The 17841-nt window shown below is 30.3% G+C and overlaps 1 long non-coding RNA gene across 1 annotated transcript; it reads left to right on the top strand.

Moving 5' to 3' along the window:
* Positions 1 to 794: 794 nt before the first annotated feature.
* LOC108734481 lies at positions 795 to 16231 on the top strand. The gene is made up of 8 exons (XR_003232144.1): positions 795 to 888; positions 9911 to 9982; positions 11542 to 11629; positions 11869 to 11956; positions 12275 to 12360; positions 12696 to 12787; positions 13508 to 13565; positions 15770 to 16231. It is a non-coding gene; the product is annotated as an uncharacterized LOC108734481 (long non-coding RNA).
* Positions 16232 to 17841: the final 1610 nt, after the last annotated feature.

Here is a 17841-nt window from a genome sequence, read left to right as displayed (position 1 = left end):
TGCCTATCTGGCCGTGATGTGATGTATATGTAATAAACATACAAACGTTCAGATATATTATAATATTCTGTTGTTACAAATTGTCTTCTTAAAATACGTAAAACAATATTTTTTACTACAAGTATTCAAATTGATTAGTAGGTATGTTATTGATTTACTAGATTGTATTTTTTTATTATAATAGTCTATAGTAAGTATACGAAAAATAAGTATGTAGGTACCCATATTAATCGTCAATGATAATTAATTGGGCAGTAACACATTTTTTTTACCTCTTCCTAACAAAATGACGATTATATTTTTTGTTGTATCAAAAAATTATTTTGTAATTATTGCATTTAGTCTATTATTTGTTCGTTTTCATTTTCTATTAAAAACGTCATAAATATTTCGTACTTATTAAATGCTACATAAGTAAATGGTTTTATAGTTAGAGGTAATTAATACCTATTTTACTTTTGTTTAGTTATCTAAATTTTCCAATTTAATTACCAAGTTATAATAAATGTAGAGTTATGTTAGAAAAGAAAATAAATCTTTATATTTTTTTGTTCTAATTTAAAATTGCATGTCTACTAAGACTTGCTGCAGTTAATTTTGTTTAAAATTGTAATTTTATTAATTGAAAATGTCTCGCACCGTCGATAAGTATTTCAAAGGCGCTCCCTAAGAAGCTTTCGATGGCGCCACCAGTCTTTATGTTTGCCGGCCTTGGGTACATTTAAGCTCTAGTTATACAGTAAAGAGCATGCTGCGCGAGCAGTTGTGGGAAATGTGGCGTTTTTCCGTGAAAGTTTATCTAATTGTGTCGAAAATAATGGTAATTAAAAACTGATCCACGAGTATTATTTTAATGTGATGTGATACGTATTGGATTATTTTGTTTTGGTGAGTTTTTACTGTTTTGTAGTTATAATGAAAAACTTTTGCTAGCAAAATTAATATCTAAATAAATGTAATAGAAAATGGGTTAGGAATAAGAAATAAAGAAAAAAAGAACTACTTTAATTACCATTAAAACATCACATCAGAATTGTATAAAATACATGGGCGTCCACAGAAAAAGTTTTAGTGGTAATTAGCGTGAGTATCTTTAAGTTTGATATTTGGTAAAGAAAAACTTTTTGAAAACTTTCACTTAATTTTTATTAAAATTCAGAAGAAGGATTAATGATTATTAATGAGGTTTCTCAGGGCACTTATAAGTATGTTGTAGGTTATAGATGGTTTATTAATTATTATTATTAATAAGTGTTTAATGTTGGCTATATTTCTGTATCAGTTGACGTGAAATGTTTTCCATCCAACCGTTTTCCTGTATGAAAAGATTTTTATTTTTTACAAAGTAATACAAAACTTAGTCCAAGTGTTAAACTTAAATGTTGAAATCAGCTTGGATTTTGCTGTTATTAATTGATCAACTGCTGTAATAGTTATGGCACATTTGTGTCCAGGAATCTTCTTTATATTGTATTGTTTTTGTTTTCATGCCGATTTGTTCTATTTCATAACGAGAATCCGTAAAAAAAAAAACGTTGTGCCTTACAAATAATATTTTATTTTGTCGCAGCGCTTTTCGAAAATTGTTAAGTTTCAGCAATTACCATTTTTAAAATGTACCTATCTCAATGAAATGTCTATCAGTTATAAGAAATTTGAGATTAAAAATAAAATGTTTGAAACGTACAGAAACTTAAAATTACTGTGTTAAATTCACCTATCCACATTTCAGTTTTTGGTAGAATATGTGATGATGTTGCCAATTACTATGAGACGACCAATAAGGGTAAGTTTAAAATTTTCATATTGTACATTTAATCAGAAGAAATGTTTCCTCTATGTGGCATTAAAGAAATTTTACGATAAAATATGTATGTATTGGTATTTATGGATAAACTAAAAAGTTGTCATCGAATTTTTGAAACACATGGGTTATTGAGATTCACAGAAGTTTTAAAGAATATTTACAGGATACAGGTAAGAAATATTAAAGAAAAATAATAGAGACGTTTTACTTATTCTTGTATAAAGGAAAAATTGACAAAATGTCCGGTATTAGAAAGGATACTACCTAAATTCCTGGTAGTAAAATAAGAACCACATTGTAATGGTTGATTAGTATGCACTGAATTAGAATCCCATAAAAGGGTTAAAGTAGGGTCTGTATATTGAGGATCATCAACATAATTAGCTGAATCGCCAGACAGCAGATCGTCTAAGAAGTGATGAGCAAAGAACTCAGATGTCACGTATATGCAGAGTTCGAACATATACATAAATATATTCAAGATATCACATCACTGAGAAGGGGTGACTTATTGTTCGAACACCTTGAAACACTAACAGTATAATAGTTTAATGTTGTGAAGTTTTGGACTTCTATTTTATGAGTGTGGGCCAATATCGATAGTCTACTTTCTTTCAACAAAAAAAGAGCTGTAATAATAATTACGTTCTGTATAGGCCAGAGGCAAGTAAATGTTTAAAATTTGCGTTTNTTATAATAATAGATTTCATTGCTATCGTAGATGAATATTCTTTGAAACAGTTTTCGGTTACTCTTCATAAGTTTTTGCTTTTTTTAAATTCCATTAAACTTTTAAGATGATAAGATTAGAAATTAACTTTAAACACCAATAATGTCTTGTGCATTTCAATGAAACACTAAATAAGGTTTTAATTGCTTTACTCATTTGAAGATATAATTCTTTTTCATTCCAATCCAATCAGTGAAGCAATTTAAAACTTGCTTTGTATTTTATTAAAATTCGTAGTATGATTACTATTATTTTTGGGTTTCAAACATGGAACATCGATGTAATCTTATGGTCGATTTTATCTCAATACTACATATTACGGTACATACTTATCTATTCCAGATCAAAACGCCTGGTTTATATTGCAATTTATTTTGGATTCAAACTTGTTTGAAATACTATCTAAAGTTTTGATGACGAATTGTTGTGAAAGGACATTATTAAACACAAATAAATATAATTGATGAAATACTTGGTAACCTTTTCACAAATTTATTGACGAAACTCGACAATTGTTTCGACAGTAGCATGTCATTATCAAGAGTATACATTCATATTTAATCAATTATATTTATTTATGTTTATTTGAAATAAATGAGCTGCCCTAGTGAAAATACTACAATACATTAAACACATTTTACAAGAAAACTACAACTTTCTACGATAAATTACTAAAACATTTTACAACAGTTTCTGATTCTCTACAACTTATTCCTATCTTCATTATGTTTAGGTACTACAACTTTTTACAAGACAGTACGCGGATTGGGACACTATTGTTACATTTCCTAGATAGTTGTTGCAAGTTGTAGCTCACTATAGGTAAACCTTAAAATTATGCCATATTACGAGAAAGTACAACTTTTTATGTCCCAAAAGTCTACAATTTTCTACAATCTTTTACAACTAAATTTAATCTATTCTCCGTCTAGTCACTACAATTTTCTACAGTAGTTATTTCTTGTGACATAAAACTGCAAAGACGACACTGCTTGTTGTATATAATTGCTTACAAGCCCATCGTGTTATTGCTTTTTTACATTTTTATAAGAGACGTTGAATGATGTCGAATAACATTGAATGTTGTAGTTTTCCATGAGAAACTACAACAAACTATGCCGTCTGCTTCTCGATAAAGAAAATTTTATCAAGTCTCATAATGAACGTTATATGTTGTTGAATTTCATGGAAAGTTGTAGTATTTTATGAGGAACTATGTATTTGGATTACGGCGATTTTTTACATTTTTATAAGAGACGTTAAAAGTTGTCGAATATCATGTTGTAGTAGCAGCAAATTCTATACGTTTTCCAATTGAACATTAATGTTTTTGCATAGTAAGCTGTTATTTATTGTTGAAAATTGTTGTTTATTACAACTTTATACAGTTTATGACGCCGGAAAAAAATGAGTCAATTTTTCGTAGAAAGTTGTAGAATTTTGTAATTATGAGTTACTCTGCAATTTTCTACAATAACGAAAAGAATTGTCAAAAATGGTTGATTATTGTATTAAAGCGTAGAGTGTTGTAGATATATTTCTACCAGGGTGATATGCTTGAAAATAGATCTTCGTTTAAGAAAACTTAAAAAACTCAAAACTTCACGCATTCAGTGGTTAATTTTAATTTGTATACATTCATACTCGTATTGTTAATAATAACAGTCTACTGTCGAAACAATTGTCGAGTTTCGTCAATAAATTTGTAAAAAGGTTACCAAGTGTTTCGTCAATTATATTTATTTGTGTTTATTTGAAATAAATGAGCTGGTATGTCTTTGTTCAGGAAAACATGAAAAACTCAAAAAACTTCACGGATTCAATGGTTAATAATGTTAATTTGTAGAATACTTTCAAAATATTTCGCAAAGACAAACAGTTAATAGTTAGTTACTAAAGCTAATTTGTAGAAAACATTCAAAACATCTAGTAAGGACAAACAGGGACTAGTTAGTTACTAAAATGATGATATTATCTAAAATACGTTTTGGCGATTTACCGTTGTTTGTACATACAATGATTTGTTAAGGTGACTCTGTTTATTATACTTTTTTTTTTGAAAAGCTTTTACTTTCTTTGCCAGTTTATTAATTACATTTATTTTCTTATATATTTCTCAATCAAAAGTATATTAAAGTCAGGAAAACCAATTGGGTTATTATTAAATTGCTTTTTGATTTCAAGTGATTTTTACAATAATTCGTGTTTATCTTAAAATTATAAATGCGAAAGTGAGTTTATTAGTTTGTTTATTTATTACTATTTCAGAAAAAATTCTTTTCTTCTTTTGAAGTCAGTTTTTATACGGAAGTGTACCTAAATTATTAAATAATAAAAAGATAAAACTTCAATTTTTTCTATATCAAAAAAAGTGATATCTCTCTCGATGCCTAGAAATAATACAAAACTGATTTTATTATTATGGTATAACACATAATAAAATTTCCAATGCGAGTAAAAGACCTGATACCAATATTTTATTGGTCCCTACTAAGAACGTTAAAACTTTACAAAAATATAATTGCTTGTTTATTTTGTAGGTAGTTGAAATTGGTTTAATAGTATAATTGCTTCCTAAAATTATGTTCATCATCACATAATTTTACATTACATATTTTTACCAAACGGGAAACAACACGTAGAAAACTAATTTTTTATGGCAACTCAAAAATTACAATTTTCGATTGTAAATGACTGAATTTGCCGTAAAAATAATAAAACTTATTAGGTAACTTGTAATAATCTCAATTTTGACATGTTTCTTTAAAAATTAATTCAAGTTTCTTAATTATTACAATTAATTTTGTAATATCAACTAAAATGCATTGTAAATTTATTTCTGCTAGGATTTTATTTTTACAAATTTTAAATCGGACCACACAAAACGGAGCGCGACGTCTCTTTGCGGAAAAACAATACTAGTTTGAATACTTCCGCGCCTTTCCGAAGGCGCTAGTAGTCTTCAACTTCTGCCGGTCGTGCTTTTACATTTAACACTATGTAGTATGTTGGAAAATTCCACATTAGTTTGACGTTGTCGTGTCGGCTGTTAATAAATAATATATCAGCGATAACAATATTGACCGCGTTAATATTTCTGAAAGTCCGTAAGAATTTTATACTCATTAATAGCAGTGAAATAAGTGTAAAAACTGTGAAAATCGACAATTGTTTCGACAGTAGCATGTCATTATCAAGAATGTATAAGTGTTTTGTTTTTGTTTTTAATCATGCCCTTTCACAACAACAGCACTATAAAATTTTTAGATAGTATGATATTTATTATTCGTTTGCAATTTCTGAACAGCGTTGTTCTTCTGTTTTGGTTTGTTCGTTATTCTTGCGATTATTTTTCAGCAACATTCCCTCGGGTGCCAAAGTGGCAATGGTCATGCTAGTATGAGTCATTTGTTTAATAAGCTGTAGCGGTCACGCTAGTTACCCTCGGGCCAAATTGTATTTAAGCCGTTTGTAGTTCGTAGAATTTGTAAATAGAATATTTNAAAATCATTACCTTTTAAATTTTTACGTGTGGTAGGTAAAAATTATTCTACAAATTACTTCAATTTGCCATTTGATTAATATCTACAGGATTAAAAGTTTAAAATTTCATATAATCGAAAGGATAAAAGTGTTTGAAAGTTAACGCTCGTGACACTTATTATCCGCGAGAGAGGTATAAAGGAACGACTAGTTGGTTACACTAATAGTAATACGGTGTATTCCAAAGCTATTGTACTCTACGTATGCCGAGTGGCCATAGGTATACTACACGGGACGAAGTGGCTTTGGGGTATGCTGGCGGCATGCCTATATTACTAGCATCTGGGTAGTTCAGGTTTCTCTCTATCAGTTGTTCTTCGAGTGCCTACGTATTTCAGCTGCGTTCGTAAGTAGTTTGAAATACGTAGGTAGTCGAGGTTTAACTGGTAAGAGCGAATCTTGGCTACTAGGATGTCTTGCCTTTTTTTACAAAAATCATAATTACTCTATTTTAGGCGTTTGTTTATCGGTTAGATAAGGAGTTTTCTGAAAGATAATTTATTTATCGCTGATGTAGTCAGCCGAAGTTTACACATTAATGTATGGTCTATGTTTTTGATTAAAACTTAGGTACTATAAGGCATACGTAATTTAAAATCATATTGTTTATTATCAGATCAATTTAAAAACTTAATATATAAGGAATAACTTTAAGTAGGAAAATGATGTATGTTACATTGTTTGTAAGCAATAAAAATTATTTGTCAGATTTCGTCTAGTCATATAACTTCAGTTCGTTCTTTTAAAGTTTATAATTTACCCTTTGACGAAAAAGAGGAAAAGGTTCTTAATAACCGAAGCAAGTTTTCCTGTATAGTGAAAATTAGAACTATTTTTTTATAAAAAATTGTTTTTTCGCACATATTGCAAGTCTTAAGATACTTAAAGGTGCTGAAAGCCATGCAATCCGTAACTGTAAGGACTCAAACGATTGCGTATACATTTTGTCTTCTTTTTATTCAGGCGAGCTTTCTTTTTTCTTTTTATTCACACTAACTTTTTTATATAATTGCTTCATAATTTTTTCTTCTTTCATTTACTTCTCCCGTCCATATTTTTAGTTCCTAGCTTAACCTTTAATGATCTGAATTCTTTCTATAAATACTTCTTAATTTTTTCTTATAGTGATTACGTATTCTATTACTTACCATCCTATTTTTCCTATGTATCAAANTTCTCTCTATCAGTTGTTCTTCGAGTGCCTACGTATTTCAGCTGCGTTCGTAAGTAGTTTGAAATACGTAGGTAGTCGAGGTTTAACTGGTAAGAGCGAATCTTGGCTACTAGGATGTCTTGCCTTTTTTTACAAAAATCATAATTACTCTATTTTAGGCGTTTGTTTATCGGTTAGATAAGGAGTTTTCTGAAAGATAATTTATTTATCGCTGATGTAGTCAGCCGAAGTTTACACATTAATGTATGGTCTATGTTTTTGATTAAAACTTAGGTACTATAAGGCATACGTAATTTAAAATCATATTGTTTATTATCAGATCAATTTAAAAACTTAATATATAAGGAATAACTTTAAGTAGGAAAATGATGTATGTTACATTGTTTGTAAGCAATAAAAATTATTTGTCAGATTTCGTCTAGTCATATAACTTCAGTTCGTTCTTTTAAAGTTTATAATTTACCCTTTGACGAAAAAGAGGAAAAGGTTCTTAATAACCGAAGCAAGTTTTCCTGTATAGTGAAAATTAGAACTATTTTTTTATAAAAAATTGTTTTTTCGCACATATTGCAAGTCTTAAGATACTTAAAGGTGCTGAAAGCCATGCAATCCGTAACTGTAAGGACTCAAACGATTGCGTATACATTTTGTCTTCTTTTTATTTAGGCGAGCTTTCTTTTTTCTTTTTATTCACACTAACTTTTTTATATAATTGCTTCATAATTTTTTCTTCTTTCATTTACTTCTCCCGTCCATATTTTTAGTTCCTAGCTTAACCTTTAATGATCTGAATTCTTTCTATAAATACTTCTTAATTTTTTCTTATAGTGATTACGTATTCTATTACTTACCATCCTATTTTTCCTATGTATCAAAATTTCATTTAATTGCTCCTGGTTCAGTTTTGACTTCCTTAAAGCTTCTTCCCTTTTTTTTATAGTATCTATTTTTATATCATGTTTTAATATTCTCTTTCTCCATGTCGTCCTTCCTTTAACTTTTCCAATTTCATCTCATATTTAAGTACTCCTTTCTTTCTTTCCTTCACCTTCTTTCTGCATTTTAACTCTTTCCTAACCAGATAATTCGGTGCATATCTATTCAAATTAAAAACCCTCTATGCATTTTTTATATAAGTTATCAACTTGATTCTGCTCTTTCTACCCTCATACTTCCACCCCATTGCAAGCTATACTAATAATCATTGCGCCAAACAATCTTCCTTCTATTTTAATCGTTTTTATACAGTTTTTGTCCTATTTCCCTAACAAAGTATTCGCCCTATTTTCGGCGAGTTGAAATATTAATTTACCAGTTATGATTTAAAATCTGTTCTTTTTAATAGATCAAAATGAGGTTAATAAAGCAGACTTGCATAGAATCAAAATTTCGTGAACAACTTGGGCGTGTTGAAAAATTTGATTTGATGTCTTAGGGTGGTTCGGAGCTGTATATTAGGAGGTTGTTAAAAACGTCGTGGATAGAAAAGATTTGAAATGGAATATTAAAAAAAATAGGAGCATAGGGGTAGGACTTACAATACCGGGATTCCGGGATCCCGAATACCGGAATCCCGGACGATTTTTGTCTGTTATTAAAAACCGGTATTTATGTAAAAATACGTATTTTGGTATTACATTAGTTGATAAAAATTGAATTTATGCACAATATAAATTTGATTTAAAATAATATTAATTAATTACAAGAAATTTTTTTTGAAGATAAACAAACAATTTCATTGTATTAAAATCTATATCAGGCACATTTATTACACATACCGAGCCGAGTATGGCACCATCGAGAAACGGCGGTGTCGGCAATTATAATAAACAAAAGATGAAATTACTTTTTTTGAAAAAACAGGAACAAAAGGAACGTATTTACAAAATGTGTATGATTTCTTAATGACAATAGTGCCGACAAGTGTAGAATCAGAAAGAGCTTTTTCGACGGCTGGTTATATTTGTACGAAAATTCGGTCCACGCTTTATAATGAAACGATTGATTGTTTATGTTTTTTAAGAGCATACTTTAATAAACAAAACGCAAGTTATTAATATTATTTCATAAGTACTTTCAATTTAATTATATTTTTTGCTTCTTTGATTATATAATACAATACGAGCCTATTATATGTAAAATGTAACATAAAATTTAATATGTACTTTTTTTTGTATCTATTTACTCCTACTCTCTATGTAATAAAATAAATAATATCTACTCATTTCAGAACAATATTTATTGGATTTCATATATTATTTGTTAACAAGTCAATATAACAACTGAGGTAAGTAAAAATACAACTAGTAAATTTTTTATTAATAATACCGGTTTTAATACCGGTATCCCGATATTTCAAATTTCAAATATCAAATACCGGTATTCAGATTTTGGTTCGGTATTGTAAGCCCTACATAGGGGGCGCTTACGAAGTCATTAAGATATAAGTAAGATAGGTTGTTGTTAGACCAATTGTTAGAGATAATTGTTATACCGATCGATGCAGTAAACATTTTTACATGTCCTGATCGAAAAATTTTTATTCAGAAGTGTATTTAGATCTTTGCGAAATTTATGCGCAAAACCAATTTGTGAACATTTGATCATTTTCCCTAAGTTTATTGGTATTCAAAATTGGTGTTTAATTTTGTTGCAGGCTCTTTTCCCTCCAGGATTCGCGCTGGATTGACGGAAATGCAGCATGGACGTGCCGGAATGTGGCAACAAGGTAAGTTTATTCAATTACTCACATTGAATTTTTCATTTCGATGGTGTTTTAGTATCTTTAGAACTTAATAGATTGAACTGAAAAAATCTTTGTTTTCTTTCTTTTTGTTTAGAAGATTTAACTTTTGATTTTATTCCTTTTATATTTCGGACTTGTAATTAAATTTATTAGTTGTTATTTGAATTTTGATTCCCAATTTAACAAAGTGTTAACTGACGTCATTAGATATGAGCAAAGCAAAAGCAAGATCAAAACTATCTTGGTGTTAATCTTGCTGATATAGTCTCCGTCTTGGCCACGCTGTTATACTCTCGGTTTTGGTCTTGTGTGTTAAGTCTTGATTTTGCTCATTCAATCTGATACCTACGTTTTTTAAATAATTCTTCTAACACAAAATTTTCTATTTACCGGCACAATAATTGTCTTAAACGTTGAAATTTTCTGTAGTACTTGCGAGCTTGTCATGACTTTTAATGAAAACAATATCGATAGTTGTGAGAGATATGAAAACTCGATAACTTCTCGAGTAAAAATTATTCTTTTCAATTTTATTTTATTGAATTACGACCAAACTAGCTCCATAAATTTCTCTAAAATATTACCGGAAAAGGTTTGTTTGCAGGACTAAACCGCCGATGAACGTATTTAATGATAGATGAACATATAATTTTTAAAAAAAAAAAATAATTATTTTTTACTGCATATATGTGTCAACATTAATTAATAAAAATTTAAATATCTGATGGATAAATTAGTATTAATTAATCAATCTTTTCATTTTTATATACGGTACGTTTTGTTGCTGTTTTAGATGATTTTGTATGTGATGCTGTTTTGGTGCTAATTTTTTGTATAGTCTTGCTTTTAATGATAGTCTTGCTGCAAAATGTAAGTCCAAGACCAAGATTACAAGACCAAAACCAATTTTGCTCATTATTAATATTATTTGGTTCAGTTGTTAATATATTTTGGCTTTCCAAACCTTGTTTTCTTCCAATCTCTTATCCATTCTCTTTTACATTCCCTTAATAATTTTTTCTACAAGTTTCTTCATTTTTCTTGGTATTTCAAAAATCTTATTCGTGCTTCTATTGTGTTCTTTTCAATTTTGGTTTCATCCCTTACGAGTTATTCTGGTGTGTACCTGTCTACTTTTAAGAATTCTTTTATGTGTTTCTCTAGTAATTACTGCATTCGTTAATAAACAAATTTTAATTCGATTATATCACAAAGCTACATTTCACAGCTTTAGAAATTTTTAGTATTTGTAATTTAATGTAGAATTTTGTCTTCTTTTTTTTTCGTTTGAAAATGAAGTTACAATAGAGATTAAATTACATTTTTAAATGTTTAACCGTTTTTTTTACATACGTCTTCAAACATCCGAGCTACAGAGTCGCATGTAGGTAACGTTGGTTTTTGTGAAATCGTGAAAAATAAAATGTCCGTGCAATTTTTGACGCGTTCAGATTTATTTTGGAACATTGAAAAGCAAACTTTGAGCTTTTAAGATTTCTTATTTTATAGGTCTATAAAATTGATTTTTTATTTTGTTGAAGGCTGTTTACGTTTTCCGGGAGTTGGATGGATGATGGATCGAGCTGCGACAGAAACGTAGGATCGACCTGTCGGGTTATGGCAACAAGGGTAGGTTATTCAAATACTCACATCAAAATTTTCATTTTAAATGTTCTTTAAAAATGAAGAGATTGAACTTAATACTTCTTTACATATAACTTTTCATAGATACCTTCAATTGTATTTTTGTTTATCATAAACAAACGCACGTTTAAACTTTGGACCAAACTTTGGTAATTTGAACTTTTTCTCTAAATATACAGGTCTTGAAAAAGGTCTTGTACAATTGATTTTTTATTTTGTTGAAGGTTGTTTACGTCTTACGGAAGTTAAATGGATGATTGACCGAGCTGCGACAGAAACGTAGGATCGACCTGCCGGGTTGTGGCAACAAGGGTAAGTTTATCAATTACTCACATTTTGATTTTTTTCATTTTGAAAGTACTTCCTAGCTTTAGTAAATCTGAAACTAAACTTACTATTTTTTATTTCTCTCTTTTCGTATGCTTTTATATTTCGCATGTTGAATGTTATTTATTAGTTGTATTCACCCTAATTTTTTACATATAACTTTTAATAGATAGGTACTTTTAATTGTATTTTTGTTTATCATAAACAAACGCACGTGTAAACTTTGGCCCAAACTTTAGACATTTGAACTTTTTCTCTAAATATGCAACATTTGTAAAATTGATTTTTTTTATTATATTGAAGGCTGTACGTTTGCCGGAAGTTGGATGGACGATGGATCGAGCTGCGACAGAAACTTAGGATCGATTTGCCGGGTTGTGGAAACAAGGGTAAGTTTATCAATTACTCACATTTTTATTTTTTCAATTTGAAAGTTCTTCCTTACTTTTAGTAAATATGAGATCGAACTTAATATTTTTTATTTCTCTCTTTTAGTTTGCTTTTATATTTGGAATATATTCAAATTTATTAGTTGTATTCTCCCAAATTTATTCACATGGAACTTTAGATAGATACTTTCAATTGTACGACCTTTGTAACACAATTGTTTACTTTTGTTTATCATAAACAAACGCACGTTTGGACTTGTGACCAAACTTTGGACATTTGAACTATTTCTCTAAATTTGTAGGTCTTGCATAATTGATTTTTTATTTTGTTAAAGGCTGTTTACGTTTCCCGGATGCTTAACGGATGATGGGATGATCGAGCTGCGACAGCACCGTGGGATCAACCTGTCGGATTGTGACAACAAAGGTAAGTTTATTCATACTTATTTAATACTCACATTGAATTTTTTATTTTAAAGGTTCTTTCGTATCTTTAAAAGTTAAGAGATCGCACTCAATACTTTTTTGATTTTCCTCTTTCGTTTTCTTTTCTATTGTGGTCAAATTTATTATTTGTTTATGTTTCCAATCAATTGTATGTCTTTTGTAACACAATTATTTATTTTTGTTTATCATAAACATATATATAATTGGACACAAATCAGTATTTTAACGTTTATTCACTTTCTTTTTTTTTTTTTAAATAGGTTTAGGGCAATTATTGGTTACTTACATTGTGTACTTTTTTAATTTTATGGCATTTATATGTATTTTAGGTACACAATTTTTAAAATTCAAGACTTTTCTGTTTATAGCCAACAATTATTAAGAATAACGAAAATTAACCATTTTTCCATTTGAAGAAGTCGCTGTGTAAAGAAATAGAATAAATTATATCCATTTTTTAATTGCAAAAAGTAAAAATTCGTCAATTTTATACTTGAGAATGACCTTTTTTATAATGCCAGTTGTAAAGTCGTCAAGTAACGTTGCTTTTGCAAAATCGTGGAAAATTCAAAATTTTTAAATTTACTTTTGCTGCGATTAAATTCGTTTTGAAACTGAATAGTAATCTGTACTTATTTGAGGCTTGTCTCTGAATATATGTATAGGTCTTGAAAGTTAATTTATATGTTCTTTTTTGCAGTTTGAAGGGAGGTTCATCGCATGGGATAAAGCGGAAATGATGGACCAATTCGACAACGGTAAGTTTTTTGAATTAGTTAAGGAATCGAACTTATATTTTTGTTTGCCAGAAACGAAAAGACATAAAAGTTTTTCCTTTCGCTCAATTTTTAGTAGAAAATGAATTAATTTTTTGAATTATTCCTACATTACAAACATTCAAAGTATCTCATTTTAGAGACGTTTAAAAAAGTTTGAAATCTACTGTCAAAAAATTGAAATTAAAGTTCCAATTTGTTATTCTGGACATCTCTTGCTCCCATGTTTTTTAAATCAAAAATTCCTTTCACTTTGATGTTTGTAACCTGTGTGGTTTTGCTTTTTTATGTTTTATAATAGTACTTATATATTNATATCTTCGAAAATATTCATTTAAATTAAATGCTGTAAAGGGCCATATTGATCTATATTAAATGCGCAATGTATTTAAGATAGTTAATTGGATAAGAATTAATGGTGTATTGCCTACAATCGCTTCGTAAATAAGCCATTTTTGCTCATAAAAAGTAAAGGATAAAAATGGTTATTGTGGGTTATCCCTAAGAGATAGACATATACCATCCCGGACTTTTTTGTAGACCCTTTTAAGATGTACAATATTGTAGTACATTATTTTGATCTATCTCGTAGGGTTCAGCCAGCGTTTGCAATGTAAGCGCAAAAAATGTGTTTATTTACGACATCACATTACAAACCTCCAAAATTATCAGTGTTTCCCTACTATATTATTCATGTATTATAGATATAAACTCTATATCACTCTATCTTTTAAAAAAAACCGCATCAAAATCCGTTGCGTAGTTTTAAAGATTTAAGTATACATAGGGACAGACAGCGGGAAAGCGACTTTGTTTTATACTATGTAGTGATAAGTAGTGAATGAACGTACAAGGAAAGTTGGTTTGCACAAAAAATATAATAAATAAGTAATTGTACGAGACAACTGTAAAATTTGTGATTCAGTGAAACGGTTCAATATATTTTCTAGCAATGAAACAAAATAGATATTAAATATTAATAAACCATAACTTGTAACCATTTTTAAAAGCGTCAAAAATTACACACTTCTAAAATTGTAAAAACATTTTTATTTTTTTTGTTTCATAGCTACCTTTTGACAGCTTCATGAAATAAAATTTTGCAAATGCATCCCATACAAGTTTATTATTATTTAGTATTTTTTATTCGAACGTACACACTGCAACTCCCAAAATTTCTTAAATTTAGACTGACGAAAATATTAAAAGAAATAGTTGGTTAATACTAAACAATAATTTTTGTGAGCACGTCAACTAAGCTTAAAATGGTAAATGGGTAAAAATTGAGGAGTGAGAAGAATTGCTACAGGTGGCTGAAAATAGTAGAAAGCTGAAAGGGATTGAGGTTTGCATAAAATATGATAATATGACTGCTGAAGAGAGAAGACTGAACCAACAATTTTTTCAAAAATTACTTACACATTAAACACCATTTTGTCTTAAAACAACTACACTTACAATTAAAAGCTTTGTTTTAAACTTACATTTGATATAGGTACCTATAAATACATACATTTATCTAAAATTTTCAGCAATTAAATTTGGTGAAAATTAATAAATGCAACCTATTTTATCAATAAATAACATGCATGTACTATACCATTTCTGGTAATTTATTTAAAACATAAAATCTATTGAAAAAAAGACAACGCCTACCTACCATGTTGGTAATTTTCCAGAGAGAGACTGTGATCAATTTCACGTTCACATTTTTTCAAAATAGAAATAATTTTAATATTTACTATCATCTAAAGCTTAAATGTCCACTTAATAAAGTCTTTAACTTTTAAAGTTTTGTTTCCGATAAGGATTTAACCATATCATGCACAAAATTGTGATATACATTTACACATGACACCGTTGAAGAACAATGCCACTAAACTATTAGAGTAAATTTGTTAACGAGTATAATAATAACAGATCGGCTGTCGAATATAAACGAGCACGTTTTTATAAAGGTCATTATTTCCGTGGAGTTTTTTGCAGATAACGAATAATACAAAAAATTCTATAATAGATGTAGGTAATACCAAGGGAGACTAAATGTGGAAGGATTTGGGAAGAAGCGATTAAAAGGATAGTAAAATGAGGTGAGGTTGGGAAGACTGGAAGAGTAATTGAATATATTTGTTTAGTTTTTACAGATATGGAAAATTGTTTATAGCACAACTGTTTCTTTGTTACAGGGAACATCATTAGGAAATGATGAATCTGGAGGACTCTTCATGATCCAGCAGGAGGGGACTGTCGCACGTCGTGGACTTCAAGATATCGGTCGCGAGTGTTTCGGGAGTGTCTGGAGCTTCCAGATTCGAACTTCGAAGTCTCCGATACCCGGAATCCCGGAAGTTTCAGGATCCTGGGTTTTGGAAACTTCGAAATTCTAATCTCGTGGTCTCCAAAACATCGACTCCTTCGGGATTCTTTGTTTTGGAAGCCAGGAGATTGGTATTTCGGAGTTTCTAAAACTCAGTATCCTGGAAATTCCGAATACCGCGTGGAGGGGACTTCTAAGTTTGAATCTTGAGCTCCAACGTTCGGGCCTTGTCCCGGACGCTCTTCGAATTACAAAAAACGTTCGCACTAAACCTGGTAGGCGTGAAAAATTTATTTTTGTCATTTTTTAAATAAAACAATGTAGTAAAGTTTATTTTTTATTATTTGTCGTTGTCACCACCCTCCCCCCTTTGTACATTCTCGCTCGCATTCATACCCTCACTCTCTCTCTCATTCACACCCACTCCCTCATTCATACAGTGTGTTTGAGAGATAGGGTGCAATTGTATGTGCGTGTGGAAGGGTATGTATGTGTGTGGGGGAGAGAGAGGGAGCGATAACACTTCCCTCCCTCTTACACACACATACACCCCTTCTCACACACACACAGTTGCACCCTACCATTCAAACACACATACCCTTTCTCTCTCTCTTTCACGCGCTATACAGCAGCCTCTCCCTCATTCATACAATGTGTTTGAAAGATAGGGTGCAATTGTATGTGCTTGTGGAAGGGTATGAATTTGTGTGTGGGAGAGAGAGAGAGCGATAACACTTCCCTCCCTCTTACACATATACATCCTTTCTCTCACACACACAGTTGCACCTTATCATTTAAACACATATCCTTTCTCTCTCTCTTTCACGCATTATGCACCCTCTGCCACTCACACACATGCACCCTTTCACACGCACATACAATCGCCTCCTATCTCTCAAACGAACATTCTCTTTCTCTCTCTGTATCTCTCCCTTCACGCACCATACGCACCATCTGCGACTCACGCACATACATCCTTTCACACGCACATACAATCTCACCCTATCTCTCAAATAAACACCCTATTTCTCAATCTTTCATGCACTATACACCCTCTGCCACTCATACACATACATTCCTTTCACACGCACATACAATCGCATCCTATCTCTCAAACATATATTCCTTTTATGTCTCCCTTTCTCTTTCAAACCCTCTGCAACTCACATACATACACGCTTTCACAAGCACACACATTTGCACCCTATCTCTCGAATAAACATCCCCTTTCTATCTCTTTTTCACGCACTATATTCATCCTTTACAATTCACACTGTTTCTCATACCTTCTTACATGCACACCCTAAAGTTCACGCTGCTTTTTATCTCTCAAACATTTTTTCCTCTCTCTCACTCATACACACCCTCCCAATTTCTCACACATTGCACTCTGTCTCTTATTAAACATACACCCTTCCATTCTTGCATGCATTCCCTAAACTTCACACTGCTCTTTACCTCTCAAACGTTTCTCTCACACATATACACCCTCTCTATTTCACAAACAGCTGCATTCTGTCTCTCAAACATACACCCTCTCTTTTTTACATACCTGTCCACTCTCATTCTCGATCTCAAACAATTTCTTACTTCCATTCATAATTACTTTCATGCTTTCATTTTCTCCCCGAAATAAACCCCCATTTCCCATTATATATTATTACAAACAGATCGACAGATATAGTTACACAAAAATAATAATATATGATAAATATTAGAACAGCAAAATTTAAATTAATAACTAAGAAAAATACCTATAAATGACAAACAGATACATACTACAATACTGGGTTATAAGTTAATTCCTACAATTTTACATAAAATGATTTAACTCCCTACTTTTAAACATTTAAATAAACATATGATTTGATAATAATGAGTGTGATATTGTTATTATTACATTAGATTCTTAATTAATAAAGTAATTTTTAAATATATTAT

Source organism: Agrilus planipennis, unplaced genomic scaffold (assembly GCF_000699045.2).
Source record: "Agrilus planipennis isolate EAB-ADULT unplaced genomic scaffold, Apla_2.0 scaffold129, whole genome shotgun sequence".
In the NCBI taxonomy this organism is placed as follows: domain Eukaryota; kingdom Metazoa; phylum Arthropoda; class Insecta; order Coleoptera; family Buprestidae; genus Agrilus; species Agrilus planipennis.
Note: the sequence above shows the minus strand (reverse complement) of the source record. Positions and strands in the feature narration are given on the sequence as shown.